The following is a 14,367-nucleotide window of genomic DNA, read 5'->3' as shown; positions in this document are numbered from 1 at the left end:
TGCTTACAAGGTGTGGATTTGACGGGGGAAACCAGCCTTTCAATGGTCTTGGTCAGGCTTTTTTGGTTAGGCAACTTCCTAAACAAGAGGGAGCGGAGAGAGGCGGTGGAAGTATGGGTGGAGGCAGCGTGCTGGGTGGTGGTTGTAGCGTGCTGGGTGGAGGCAGCGTGCTGGGTGGTGGTAGCGTGCTGGGAGGTGATGGTAGCGTGCTGGGTGGTGATGGTAGCATGCTGGGTGGAGGCAGCGTGTTGGGTGGTGGTAGCGTGCTGGGTGGTGGCAGCGTGCGGGGTGGTGGTAGCGTGCTGGGTGGTGGTAGCGTGCTGGGTGGTGGTAGCGTGCTGGGTGGTGGTAGCGTGCTGGGTGGAGGTAGCGTGCCGGCTGGTGGCAGCGTGCTGGAGAACTTTCCCAGCATATTGCTCTTCCTTCATTGCAATGGCAATTCTGCAAGAAGGAAAGAGCACAAAATACTCCCTGAAACTCTCTTTGTTGTGGGCATGTTCTTGGGAGTCTTTGCTGCCTCCTGTGGGGTCCCTCTTCATAGCTGCCACCAAGTAAGCTGCATACCCCAGGGCATTTTCAGCCACCCACTTGAATGTTTGCCCTCGAAATACACCAAACTGGATTTCAAAGAAACCCAGCAGGTGCTTTCTGTTAGCTAGATCTCCGTGGTGCTGACTTAAGCTTTTCTTGGCCTTGTCCAGCACTCTGTCAGGGGACAGGGGTCTTGTGTACGGCTTTCCTTTGTTGGCCTCCTTCACCTTTGCCGCTTCCATTGTATCAGTCAGATTCAGGCTGCCATCAGCTCGTCTCCTGAAGCGAGGTTCCATCTAAATAAAAAAAAATGTTTGAAGATATAAAGACTTTAGAGAAAGAAACAGACAAACACATTTGGTAACACATTAGTTAATACAGCCGTGCATATTACATTACTATATTTACTCATGATCACCTTGTAATGTTGATTATATATTATGCTTTGTGTGTCTATATTTTTCTACCTTGTAATGTTGATTATATATTATGCTTTGTGTGTCTATATTTTTCTACCTTGTAATGTTGATTATATATTATGCTTTGTGTGTCTATATTTTTCTACCTTGTAATGTTGATTATATATTATGCTTTGTGTGTCTATATTTTTCTAACAGGCTTAAAATGTTGATTTACATATCAGAATCTCAGAATGATCCCAGAGTAAGATGTCATTTTTTCAATAATTATTATACCATTATTATACCATTGTTATACCACTACTTTCCCCTCTTTTAAATCCTTTGCTCTATTACAAGTAACAGTTAAATGTAATGCATTCAAAATGTTAGCCTACTTAACGTTAGCTAAAACAAGTTAGTTTAGCATCAAAATATAGTAAAAGTACTAAAAGTAGAAGCATAATGTACACTATATTACAGTAATTGAATTATAATTAGTGATGCCTTAGTGTGTAACAATCATTTTAATGTTGCAACTGGTAAAGCTGTAGTAAACTGTAACGTTATATGCTTTGTTCTGCTTGGTCGCTTTATCTATAAATACATTTTTTAATTATATTTTGTATTAATTACTTGAATTATTAGCTAGTCTGAGACACATGTTATTCATATAAAACAACTATATATTTGGCACTTCACTTTTATTGACAAAAGACTGACTTACTTTGCGAATTTTGATCCGAAGTTAATCAATGAATGTTATCCTCTTCTCCGGTCCCAATTCGCAAGTCTCTGGGGGGGAGGTGACTCTTGACGTTTATTGGTCAATTCTTGGTTAGTTACTAGGCTGAATCATGGTAGCGATGAGAGCCGCGATTGGCCATAAGCGTACGAATCTTGGTTGCAGCAGGGAACGTGATTGGCTGTCATAACCAAGAATAGTACGAATCTTGGTTGCAGCAGGGAACGTGATTGGCTGTCATAACCAAGAATAACCACGATTTACAGGCGGCATGAAGCGCCACAGAGCCCACGTGACGGATTGGCCGGGCCACGTGATGGTTTTTCATTTGGGCATTTGCACATCCAACAGTGTAATGCTATACACTCTGCGGGCAGAAAAGGCAGGTCCTCGAGCCTCTGCACAATTGAAACTCGATTCAAAGTCCCGAGGCCCTCTGTCCAAGAACGATCCCAAAGAGCAAAGCCAACGGGGTAGAGGCACCACTGGGATTCGAACCAAGGATCTCCTGTTTAAAAGACAGGCGCTTTAACCAACTAAGCCACGGCGCATACCTCTGCTCCCTGCTGCCAGAAGGGCGACCCAGAGGAGCAAAACATAGAGAAAAAAAGATGCAAATCGTGGACCAGGCGCTGGATAGCATGAAATAGTTTGTTGACAACTGCGTGGGGGGTGGCCAGCTAGCCTCTGCGTTTGTTGGCAAAGCCGTGTTCAGCAGGACTCCCAGAACCCACGTCACACATGTTTATGGAGCTCCATTCACAAGAGCTGCAAAGACCATCTAAGCTACGGGAAGAGAAAGGAAGTCTGGCACCTCTCTGTGGTGACGGCCGGTCCTTGTGTGCAAGAGCCAAGAGTTTTCGGTAAGCACATGTAGTGGTAAACAAAAAAGACAACATTTTGAAGCCTTTCGACTACATTGACATTATTTGAAATGAACACGTTGAGAACAAGAGGCCTCAAAAGCTTTCTGTTACCCGAGGGCAACACTGTGCAGTATGGGGTTGACAAAACGGCAAAAGTCACGACTCTGGTGGGACTAGAACCCACAACCTTTGAATTGCCTCATTCGAACCCAGGAACTCCTGTTTACTAGACAGGCGCTTTAACCAACTAAGCAACGGCGCCTACCTCCGCTCCCTGCTGCCAGAAGGGCGACCCAGAGGAGCAAAACATAGAGAAAAAAAGATGCAAATCGTGGACCAGGCGCTGGATAGCATGAAATAGTTTGTTGACAACTGCGTGGGGGGTGGCCAGCTAGCCTCTGCGTTTGTTGGCAAAGCCGTGTTCAGCAGGACTCCCAGAACCCACGTCACACATGTTTATGGAGCTCCATTCACAAGAGCTGCAAAGACCATCTAAGCTACGGGAAGAGAAAGGAAGTCTGGCACCTCTCTGTGGTGACGGCCGGTCCTTGTGTGCAAGAGCCAAGAGTTTTCGGTAAGCACATGTAGTGGTAAACAAAAAAGACAACATTTTGAAGCCTTTCGACTACATTGACATTATTTGAAATGAACACGTTGAGAACAAGAGGCCTCAAAAGCTTTCTGTTACCCGAGGGCAACACTGTGCAGTATGGGGTTGACAAAACGGCAAAAGTCACGACTCTGGTGGAACTAGAACCCACAACCTTTGAATGGCCTCATTCGAACCCAGGAACTCCTGTTTACTAGACAGGCGCTTTAACCAACTAAGCCACGGCGCCTACCTCCGCTCCCTGCTGCCAGAAGGGCGATCCAGAGGAGCAAAACATAGAGAAAAAAAGATGCAAATCGTGGACCAGGCGCTGGATAGCATGAAATAGTTTGTTGACAACTGCATGGGGGGTGGCCAGCTAGCCTCTGCGTTTGTTGGCAAAGCCGTGTTCAGCAGGACTCCCAGAACCCACGTCACACATGTTTATGGAGCTCCATTCACAAGAGCTGCAAAGACCATCTAAGCTACGGGAAGAGAAAGGAAGTCTGGCACCTCTCTGTGGTGACGGCCGGTCCTTGTGTGCAAGAGCCAAGAGTTTTCGGTAAGCACATGTAGTGGTAAACAAAAAAGACAATATTTTGAAGCCTTTCGAATACATTGACATTATTTGAAATGAACACGTTGAGAACAAGAGGCCTCAAAAGCTTTCTGTTACCCGAGGGCAACACTGTGCAGTATGGGGTTGACAAAACGGCAAAAGTCACGACTCTGGTGGGACTCGAACCCACAACCTTTGAATGGCCTTATTTTGCAATCTAGAAGTCCAATGCGCTATCCATTGCGCCACAGAGCCCACGTGACTGATTGGCAGGGCCACGTGATGGTTTTTCATCTGGGCATTTGCACATCCAACAGTGTAATGCTATACACTCTGCGGGCAGAAAAGGCAGGTCCTCGAGCCTCTGCACAATTGAAACTCGATTCAAAGTCCCGAAGCCGTCTGTCCAAGAACGATCCCAAAGAGCAAAGACAACGGGGTAGAGGCACCGCTGGGATTCGAACCCAGGATCTCCTGTTTACAAGACAGGCGCTTTGACCAGCTAAGCCACGGCGCCTTGCTGCCAAGACATGTTAGCTTGGGACACTGTCCTTCAACAACAGCTCAGGGATGGTTTGCAAATGGAAGCAACTGCAAAGGACACCTCGGTTTCACCCTTTGTGGTCAGTTCTCAGAAAAGCAAACGATTGCGAGGGTTCACGGCTTTGCAACACACACGGGTATCGTCAAAGGCACCGCTGGGACTCGAAACCAGGATCTCCTGTTTACTAGACAGGCGCTTTAACCAACTACGCCACGGCGCATACCTCCGCTCCCTGCTGCCAGAAGGGTGACCCAGAGGAGCAAAACATAGAGAAAAAAAGATGCAAATCGTGGACCAGGCGCTGGATAGCATGAAATAGTTTGTTGACAACTGCGTGGGGGGTGGCCAGCTAGCCTCTGCGTTTGTTGGCAAAGCCGTGTTCAGCAGGACTCCCAGAACCCACGTCACACATGTTTATGGAGCTCCATTCACAAGAGCTGCAAAGACCATCTAAGCTACGGGAAGAGAAAGGAAGTCTGGCACCTCTCTGTGGTGACGGCCGGTCCTTGTGTGCGAGAGCCAAGAGTTTTCGGTAAGCACATGTAGTGGTAGACAAAAAAGACAACATTTTGAAGCCTTTCGACTACATTGACATTATTTGAAATGAACACGTTGAGAACAAGAGGCCTCAAAAGCTTTCTGTTACCCGAGGGCAACACTGTGCAGTATGGGGTTGACAAAACGGCAAAAGTCACGACTCTGGTGGGACTAGAACCCACGACCTTTGAATGGCCTCATTCGAACCCAGGATCTCCTGTTTACTAGACAGGCGCTTTAACCAACTAAGCCACGGCGCCTACCTCCGCTCCCTGCTGCCAGACGGGCGACCCAGAGGAGCAAAACATAGAGAAAAAAAGATGCAAATCGTGGACCAGGCGCTGGATAGCATGAAATAGTTTGTTGACAACTGCGTGGGGGGTGGCCAGCTAGCCTCTGCGTTTGTTGGCAAAGCCGTGTTCAGCAGGACTCCCAGAACCCACGTCACACATGTTTATGGAGCTCCATTCACAAGAGCTGCAAAGACCATCTAAGCTACGGGAAGAGAAAGGAAGTCTGGCACCTCTCTGTGGTGACGGCCGGTCCTTGTGTGCAAGAGCCAAGAGTTTTCGGTAAGCACATGTAGTGGTAAACAAAAAAGACAACATTTTGAAGCCTTTCGAATACATTGACATTATTTGAAATGAACACGTTGAGAACAAGAGGCCTCAAAAGTTTTCTGTTACCCGAGGGCAACACTGTGCAGTATGGGGTTGACAAAACGGCAAAAGTCACGACTCTGGTGGGACTCGAACCCACAACCTTTGAATGGCCTCATTTTGCAATCTAGAAGTCCAATGCGCTATCCATTGCGCCACAGAGCCCACGTGACTGATTGGCCGGGCCACGTGATGGTTTTTCATCTGGGCATTTGCACATCCAACAGTGTAATGCTATACACTCTGCGGGCAGAAAAGGCAGGTCCTCGAGCCTCTGCACAATTGAAACTCGATTCAAAGTCCCGAGGCCGTCTGTCCAAGAACGATCCCAAAGGGCAAAGCCAACGGGGTAGAGGCACCGCTGGGATTCGAACCCAGGATCTCCTGTTTACAAGACAGGCGCTTTGACCAGCTAAGCCACGGCGCCTTGCTGCCAAGACATGTTAGCTTGGGACACTGTCCTTCAACAACAGCTCAGGGATGGTTTGCAAATGGAAGCAACTGCAAAGGACACCTCGGTTTCACCCTTTGTGGTCAGTTCTCAGAAAAGCAAACGATTGCGAGGGTTCACGGCCTTGCAACACACACGGGTATCGTCAAAGGCACCGCTGGGACTCGAAACCAGGATCTCCTGTTTACTAGACAGGCGCTTTAACCAACTAAGCCACGGCGCCTACCTCCGCTCCCTGCTGCCAGAAGGGCGACCCAGAGGAGCAAAACATAGAGAAAAAAAGATGCAAATCGTGGACCAGGCGCTGGATAGCATGAAATAGTTTGTTGACAACTGCGTGGGGGGTGGCCAGCTAGCCTCTGCGTTTGTTGGCAAAGCCGTGTTCAGCAGGACTCCCAGAACCCACGTCACACATGTTTATGGAGCTCCATTCACAAGAGCTGCAAAGACCATCTAAGCTACGGGAAGAGAAAGGAAGTCTGGCACCTCTCTGTGGTGACGGCCGGTCCATGTGTGCAAGAGCCAAGAGTTTTCGGTAAGCACATGTAGTGGTAAACAAAAAAGACAACATTTTGAAGCCTTTCGACTACATTGACATTATTTGAAATGAACACGTTGAGAACAAGAGGCCTCAAAAGCTTTCTTTTTTTGATCAAAGTCTTTTTATTGTATTTTAACATACAACAAACAACAGACACTTAGCAACCCAGAACCCACCCACCCCCATCGCACCACTGGTATAGAGACAAAAAAAAAAAAAAAAAAAAAAAAAAAAAAAAAAAGAAACTCATACAATGTCATTAGAGTCCATTTGTTCAATTAGTGTAAGAACAGGTTGCCAGATATTACTGCATTTAATGTTATTACCCTGCAAATTATATCGAATTTGCTCAAGTGTTAAATAGTGCATAACATCGTTAATCCAATGTTTAAATACAGGTGGAGACTTATCCTTCCATTTCAATAAAATAATGCGTCTGGCCAAGAGAGTTACAAATGCTATCACTGTTTTATCCCATTTGCCTATACCAAGTTCTTGTGGTACTACTCCAAAGATGGCAATGATCGGTGACGGGTCAATATGAGTATGCAATACTAAGAAAAACAAAAATCAACTCCCAAAACTCAAACAGTTTGGGACAGCTCCAGAACATATGTGACAAAGTGCCTTGCTCTATATTACACCGATCACACTCTGGGTCAATATCTGGTGCAATTCTAGCCAACTTTACTTTTGACCAATGTAAGCGATGAGTAATTTTAAACTGGATAATGGTGTGTCGTAGGCAGATAGAAGATGAGTGTATGTTATTGAGAACGGCCTGCCATAGCTCATCTGATATCTCTGTATCCAGTTCTTCCTCCCACTGATGTTTTAATGTTGTTAATGGCTTCAAATTGTCCATGCTGAGTATAGAGTATAATCTACCAACAACCTCCCCAGGCCAAAGGGGCATCTTAAGTATTTTGTCTAAAAGGGAATCTGGTGATATCAAAGGAAAAGATGGAACATTTGCGGAAACAAAACTGCGAAGTTGTAAATATCTAAAAAAAAATGTGAATTAGGAATGTCAACATGTGTTCTCAAATGTTCAAAACTTGCAAAGGTGCCACCTATATATACGTCTTTGACTGTTTTCAGTCCCTTTTCAGTCCATGTTTTAAAAGCATCATCAGTTATGGAGGGAGCAAACATGTTATTTCCCACCAAAGGGGCATCCATGGACAAAGGAAAAAGCCCGTCTGAACTGTATCCATATCTTGAGGGAGTGCCTCACCACTGGATTTATGCAGTATGTTGATATGGATTCTGGAAAGGGTATTTTAGAGCAGGCTAGTGCATGTAAAGATGTTTGTGTGCAGGATGCACGCTCAAGCTCTAGCCACTTGGGACCTGGGTCTTCAACTCTATAAAAATGAATCCAGTGCATTATGTTTTTAATGTTGGCAGACCAATAGTAGTATTGAAAATTGGGTAGGGAAAGCCCACCATGTAATCGGTGACGTTGCAGAATTTCCCTACGTATACGCGGATTTTTACCATTCCAAATAAAACCGGACAAAAGTTTATCTATATTTATGAAAAAAGATTTTGTTAAGAAGATGGGGATACACTGGAAAAGAAACAAAAATCGGGGCATAATATTCATTTTAATAACATTTATTCTCCCCCCTAGCGACAAGGGAAGGAGATTCCAGTGATCTAAATCTTTTTTTAAACAATTTAAAAGTGGAGGGAAATTGGCTTCATAAAGATCTTTAAACTTACGGGTTATCCAAATACCTAAATATTTAAATTTGTTAGTGCATAATTTAACTTGGAGGGACTGAATTGTAGCGAACTGATAATTAGGGTCAATACACATAAGCTCACTTTTCTGCACATTGATTTTATATCCTGATATCTTGCCAAAGGAATTTAACAAATCAAACATCTTTGGCAAACAGGTCACAGGGTCAGTCATATATACTAGCATGTCATCAGCATATAACGACACTTTATGCTCAGCCCCTCCTCTCATTATGCCCTTAATATCAGCGCTGTTACGCAGTGCTATAGCTAGTGGTTCTATTGTTAGGGCGAATAAAAGGGGTGACAAGGGACAGCCCTGTCTAGTTCCACGCTGTAGATCAAAAAAACCAGACAAGTTGTTATTAGTCCGAACAGCTGCCATAGGTAGAGAATAAAGTGTCTCAATCCAATGTATAAATTTTTGTCCAAAACCAAAGCATTTCAATGTATAAAATAGGTAATCCCACTCCACCCTATCAAAGGCTTTTTCTGCATCTAGGGATATTAATACCTCTTTGCCCTTGGGTGGAGTGGGATCATAAAGAACATTAAGTAATCTACGTATATTAGAAGATATTTGTCTATGTTTAATAAATCCTGTCTGATCATCTGAGATCAATGAAGGAAGTACTTTTTCCAGTCGTAGGGCTAGCATTTTAGCAAGTATTTTACTGTCAACATTTAACAGAGAAATGGGACGATATGAGCCGCATTCTACTGGGTTTTTCTCTTTTTTAAGAATAAGGGATATAACAGCCTGACGCATAGTAGGAGGGAGTGAGCCAGATGTAAATGATTCTTTATATGTAGAGAGCAACAGAGGGGCTAATTTTCTAGCGAATTTTTTAAAGAATTCACTAGGAAATCCATCTGGTCCTGGACATTTACCATTTTGCATAGATTTAACAGCAGAATGAAATTCTTCCTCTGTGAATACTTTTTCCAGTTCAGAAGCCATTCGGTCACCCACTAAGGGGATTTCTAAATTATCAAAAAAGACTTGAATAGGTATTCATCTTTATGTGACTCTGAAGTGTATAGTTTTGAATAAAACTGATGAAATATCTGGTTAATTTTAGAGTGATTTATATGTTTGGTGCCGAACTCATCTGTTATTTCAGATATAGACTGAGCTGCAGCTTTCCGGCGCAGTTGGTGTGCAAGGATTCTGCCTATCTTCTCTCCATGTTCATAAGTTCTGTGCTGTGTCCTATTGAGGAGGTTTGATATATGTTTGGTTGAAAGGAGATTGAATTCTGTCTGTAGTATCAGTCTTTGCTTATATAAATCTGATGATGGGGCTTGCGCAAGTGTTGTGTCTATATGTAATATGTCATCAGTTAGTGTCTTGAGCCGCGCCGTTTCACTCTTTTTCTTTTGGGCACAATATGAGATCATTTGTCCCCTTAAATACGCTTTCATGGATTCCCATATTGTTGAAAACGACATGCCTGGTGTTTGATTGTGTTCCAAAAATGTGACTATTTCAGATGAGATAAATTGAACAAAACATTCATCAGCAAGCCATAAACTATTTAGGCGCCACGGGCGGTATGTGACTTGTGAGACAGGTATCTGTAGTGTCATCAACATTGGAGCGTGGTCCGAGATAACTATAGCATTATATTCACATTTACTGACAATAGGAAGGAAACGATTATCGATGACAAAATAGTCTATTCGTGAATATGTCTTATGAACGTGTGAAAAGAAAGAATAGCACCTGGAGGTGGGATTATTGAAACGCCAAACATCTGTAACTCCGTACGAGCGGAGAAATAGTTCAATAGTCTGGGCAGACTTGGTTGGAGATATGACTCTAAGAGAGCTACGATCCAAACTGGAAAGAGCACAATTCATATCTCCAGCCAAAATAAGGTAATGTGTGTCCATATCTGGTAGACAGGAAAAAATTTGGAGAAAAAAGCATGGTCATCCCAAGTGGGTGCATATACATTAGCTAGAATAACTGGAGTTTCATATAACCTGTGACTATAACATATCTGCCAGATCTATCTGCTTCTACTTTTGACATTGTAAATGGAATGTTCTTATGGATTAAGATGGCTGCACCCCTAGATTTACTATGAAAATCAGAATGATATAGTTGGCCTATCCACCCTCCCCTTAGTCTAGAATGATCAGATGTTCGCAAATGCGTTTCCTGGAGAAATGCTATTCCCACATTAAATTGGTTGAGATGTGATAATACTTTTTTACGTTTCACAGGATGATTTAAAGATTTAACATTCCAGCTCACAAAATTTACAGGGCATCCTATATCTCCTGTCAACATCTGTGCATTAACCATTTTCTATTTTGTGCAAAATTATTGGTAGACTCCAGCTTTAATAAACATAGCAAGGATATATCCTCCAAAAAACAAAACAAAACCCATAAAGAGAACCCTGGTGCGATTACCTCCCACCCCAAATCACCTATTATCAGAACAAGGTGAACCCTAAACCCCTTACAGTGGTATCCGCACATTAGTGCTTGTATTGGGGAACTCCAGTTCCAACAGGTTGCTCTGCTAACAGTTTAAACAAAATAAGATAGCGCTTCTTTATAACATTATTGGTAACACAGTATTGTCCATTCAGAAGCTGATAGCCTGCATTCTTGAAAAAAAAAAAAAAAAAAAAAATTATAATTTAAAAGCTGCTTGTAATTGTTATTCAATGGCTACTTTCACTCACCAGAACATCCATATACATGTGTACAATGAAGTGTGCCACGCTAGGCCTTTATTCTGCAAATTCTCAGTCATCATTAGAGGTGGGTCTCCCTCCATCGACGATGTTCGACTGGACGTATAACAGTGCTTGTTTCGGATCAAGAAAGTCCTTCCTAATCCCGTTGTAAGTGATACGAAACTTCGCCGGGTGAATGACTCCATAGCGAACATCTGACCGGTCTTTCAGTAGTTGTTTAACTTCGTTGAATGCAGATCTTGCGCGTGCCACGAGGGGGGGATAATCTGGAAATATTGACATGGACAGTTCTCCGTATTTCAAAGCGCCACCCGCTTGCCTCGCACGGCGTAGCACCTCCACGCAGTCCTGGTGATAGTGTAGCTTCGCGATAATGGCTCGAGGCTTCCCCTTAGCTTTCTCCAGTTGAGGAGTTCGGTGCGATCTGTCTACCATCACATCTTTATCCATGGCAAACACTTCTTTAAGCAGCTTGGTGACAAAAGATGGCGAACCTGACCCAGCATCCTCCGGCACATTCAATATTCGGATATTCGACCTCCTCATTCTCCCTTCCATATCGAGACACTTATTCTGTAGATCTGAGACTTCTACTTGAAGTTTGCTAACTGTAGTCTGAAGACACGCTACATCATCCGAACATGTGGTCAGACTGTGTTCCATGTCAGCGACTGTAGTTTTCACCGAGTCCAGGTCAGAGCGAAGCAGTGAGATACTATTGACAACTTCAGTTTTGACAGACTGTATTTCACTTTTAACGGCCTCAAATTCACTTGCAAGGATGTCTTTCAGTTCTGACCTGAGTAATGTAGATATGTCTTCCTTCATCGAGGTAAGAAGTTCAGTCTTAGCATCAGTCATGCTAGCTTGTTTGCTGTTAGCCGTGTTTCTTCCCGTATAGGTAAATTGTCGAAGATTTTTCGCCATTGACAGAGTTTGCTCAAAATAAAATAAAACAGAGTTGCAGACTATCTAATGTTTAACTTTGGATATCTAATTTAGACCTATTTGAAGAATGTAATGCGCTAAAAATAAAGTTTTTTAAATAAAATTCAGCAGAGCTTCCCAAAACGTGGCTTACTCCATGGCCTGCTCTCTATGGGGTATGGGGTTGACAAAACGGCAAAAGTCACGACTCTGGTGGGACTCGAACCCACAACATTTGAATGGCCTCCTTTTGCAATCTAGAAGTCCAATGCGCCACAGAGCCCATGTGCCTGATTGGCCGGGCCACGTGATGGTTTTTCATCTGGGCATTTGCACATCCAACAGTGTAATGCTATACGCTCTGCGGGCAGAAAAGGCAGGTCCTCGAGCCTCTGCACAATTGAAACTCGATTCAAAGTCCCGAGGCCCTCTGTCCAAGAACGATCCAAAGAGCAAAGCCAACGGGGTAGAGGCACCGCTGAGATTCGAACCCAGGATCTCCTGTTTACAAGACAGGCGCTTTGACCAGCTAAGCCACGGCGCCTTGCTGCCAAGACATGTTAGCTTGGGACACTGTCCTTCAACAACAACTCAGGGATGGTTTGCAAATGGAAGCAACTGCAAAGGACACCTCGGTTTCACCCTTTGTGGTCAGTTCTCAGAAAAGCAAACGATTGCGAGGGTTCACGGCCTTGCGACACACACGGGTATCGTCAAAGGCACTGCTGGGATTCGAACCCAGGATCTCCTGTTTACAAGACAGGCGCTTTGACCAGCTAAGCCACGGCGCCTTACTGCCAAGACATGTTAGCTTGGGACACTGTCCTTCAACAACAGCTCAGGGATGGTTTGCAAATGGAAGCAACTGCAAAGGACACCTCGGTTTCACCCTTTGTGGTCAGTTCTCAGAAAAGCAAACGATTGCGAGGGTTCACGGCCTTGCGACACACACGGGTATCGTCAAAGGCACCGCTGGGATTCGAACCCAGGATCTCCTGTTTACTAGACAGGCACTTTAACCAACTAAGCCACGGCGCCTACCTCCGCTCCCTGCTACCAGAAGGGCGACCCAGAGGAGCAAAACATAGAGAAAAAAAAGATGCAAATCGTGGACCAGGCGCTGGATAGCATGAAATAGTTTGTTGACAACTGCGTGGGGGGTGGCCAGCTAGCCTCTGCGTTTGTTGGCAAAGCCGTGTTTAGCAGGACTCCCAGAACCCACGTCACACATGTTTATGGAGCTCCATTCACAAGAGCTGCAAAGACCATCTAAGCTACGGGAAGAGAAAGGAAGTCTGGCACCTCTCTGTGGTGACGGCCGGTCCTTGTGTGCAAGAGCCAAGCGTTTTCGGTAAGCACATGTAGTGGTAAACAAAAAAGACAACATTTTGAAGCCTTTCGACTACATTGACATTATTTGAAATGAACACGTTGAGAACAAGAGGCCTCAAAAGCTTTCTGTTACCCGAGGGCAACACTGTGCAGTATGGGGTTGACAAAACGGCAAAAGTCACGACTCTGGTGGGACTCAAACCCTCAACCTTTGAATGGCCTTATTTTGCATTCTAGAAGTCCAATGCGCTATCCATTGCGCCACAGAGCCCACGTGACGGTTTTTCATCTGGGCATTTGCACATCCAACAGTGTAACGCTATACACTCTGCGGGCAGAAAAGGCAGGTCCTCGAGCCTCTGTACAATTGAAACTCGATTCAAAGTCCCGAGGCCCTCTGTCCAAGAACGATCCCACAGAGCAATGCCAACGTGGTAGAGGCACCGCTGGGATTCAAACCCAGGATCTCCTGTTTACAAGACAGGCGCTTTGACCAGCTAAGCCACGGCGCCTTGCTGCCAAGACATGTTAGCTTGGGACACTGTCCTTCAACAACAGCTCAGGGATGGTTTGCAAATGGAAGCAACTGCAAAGGACACCTCGGTTTCACCCTTTGTGGTCAGTTCTCAGAAAAGCAAACGATTGCGAGGGTTCACGGCCTTGCGACACACACGGGTACCGTCAAAGGCACCGCTGGGATTTGAACCCAGGATCTCCTGTTTACTAGATAGGTGCTTTAACCAACTAAGCCACGGCGCCTACCTCCGCTCCCTGCTGCCAGAAAGGCGACCCAGAGGAGCAAAACATGGAGAAAAAAAGATACAAATCGTGGACCAGGCGCTGGATAGCATGAAATAGTTTGTTGACAACTGCGTGGGGGGTGGCCAGCTAGCCTCTGCGTTTGTTGGCAAAGCCGTGTTCAGCAGGACTCCCAGAACCCCCGTCACACATGTTTATGGAGCTCCATTCACAAGAGCTGCAAAGACCATCTAAGCTACGGGAAGAGAAAGGAAGTCTGGCACCTCTCTGTGGTGACGGCCGGTCCTTGTGTGCAAGAGCCAAGCGTTTTCGGTAAGCACATGTAGTGGTAAACAAAAAAGACAACATTTTGAAGCCTTTCGACTACATTGACATTATTTGAAATGAACACGTTGAGAACAAGAGGCCTCAAAAGCTTTCTGTTACCCGAGGGCAACACTGTGCAGTATGGGGTTGACAAAAC

At 44.9% G+C, this 14,367-nt stretch overlaps 10 non-coding genes across 10 annotated transcripts; all 10 read right to left on the bottom strand.

Moving 5' to 3' along the window:
* Positions 1-3,853: 3,853 nt before the first annotated feature.
* On the bottom strand, positions 3,854-3,943 carry trnar-ucu (transfer RNA arginine (anticodon UCU)). The gene is given in 2 exon segments: positions 3,854-3,889; positions 3,907-3,943. It is a non-coding gene; the product is annotated as a tRNA-Arg (tRNA).
* A 188-nt stretch (positions 3,944-4,131) lies between these two features.
* Positions 4,132-4,205, bottom strand: trnat-ugu (transfer RNA threonine (anticodon UGU)). Its single transcript has one exon. It is a non-coding gene; the product is annotated as a tRNA-Thr (tRNA).
* A 1,298-nt stretch (positions 4,206-5,503) lies between these two features.
* trnar-ucu (transfer RNA arginine (anticodon UCU)) lies at positions 5,504-5,593 on the bottom strand. The gene is given in 2 exon segments: positions 5,504-5,539; positions 5,557-5,593. It is a non-coding gene; the product is annotated as a tRNA-Arg (tRNA).
* A 188-nt stretch (positions 5,594-5,781) lies between these two features.
* On the bottom strand, positions 5,782-5,855 carry trnat-ugu (transfer RNA threonine (anticodon UGU)). The gene has a single exon. It is a non-coding gene; the product is annotated as a tRNA-Thr (tRNA).
* A 173-nt stretch (positions 5,856-6,028) lies between these two features.
* Positions 6,029-6,102, bottom strand: trnat-agu (transfer RNA threonine (anticodon AGU)). The gene has a single exon. It is a non-coding gene; the product is annotated as a tRNA-Thr (tRNA).
* A 6,181-nt stretch (positions 6,103-12,283) lies between these two features.
* On the bottom strand, positions 12,284-12,357 carry trnat-ugu (transfer RNA threonine (anticodon UGU)). The gene has a single exon. It is a non-coding gene; the product is annotated as a tRNA-Thr (tRNA).
* A 173-nt stretch (positions 12,358-12,530) lies between these two features.
* trnat-ugu (transfer RNA threonine (anticodon UGU)) lies at positions 12,531-12,604 on the bottom strand. Its single transcript has one exon. It is a non-coding gene; the product is annotated as a tRNA-Thr (tRNA).
* A 173-nt stretch (positions 12,605-12,777) lies between these two features.
* On the bottom strand, positions 12,778-12,851 carry trnat-agu (transfer RNA threonine (anticodon AGU)). Its single transcript has one exon. It is a non-coding gene; the product is annotated as a tRNA-Thr (tRNA).
* Positions 12,852-13,583: 732 nt separating this feature from the next.
* Positions 13,584-13,657, bottom strand: trnat-ugu (transfer RNA threonine (anticodon UGU)). Its single transcript has one exon. It is a non-coding gene; the product is annotated as a tRNA-Thr (tRNA).
* Positions 13,658-13,830: 173 nt separating this feature from the next.
* trnat-agu (transfer RNA threonine (anticodon AGU)) lies at positions 13,831-13,904 on the bottom strand. Its single transcript has one exon. It is a non-coding gene; the product is annotated as a tRNA-Thr (tRNA).
* Positions 13,905-14,367: the final 463 nt, after the last annotated feature.

The sequence above is a fragment of the Rhinichthys klamathensis genome, unplaced genomic scaffold, assembly GCF_029890125.1.
Source record: "Rhinichthys klamathensis goyatoka isolate OS25496 unplaced genomic scaffold, OSU_Roscu_1.1 h1tg000192l_1, whole genome shotgun sequence".
NCBI classification, from domain to species: Eukaryota; Metazoa; Chordata; class Actinopteri; order Cypriniformes; family Leuciscidae; genus Rhinichthys; species Rhinichthys klamathensis.
This window is presented reverse-complemented; position numbering and strand designations above follow the sequence as displayed.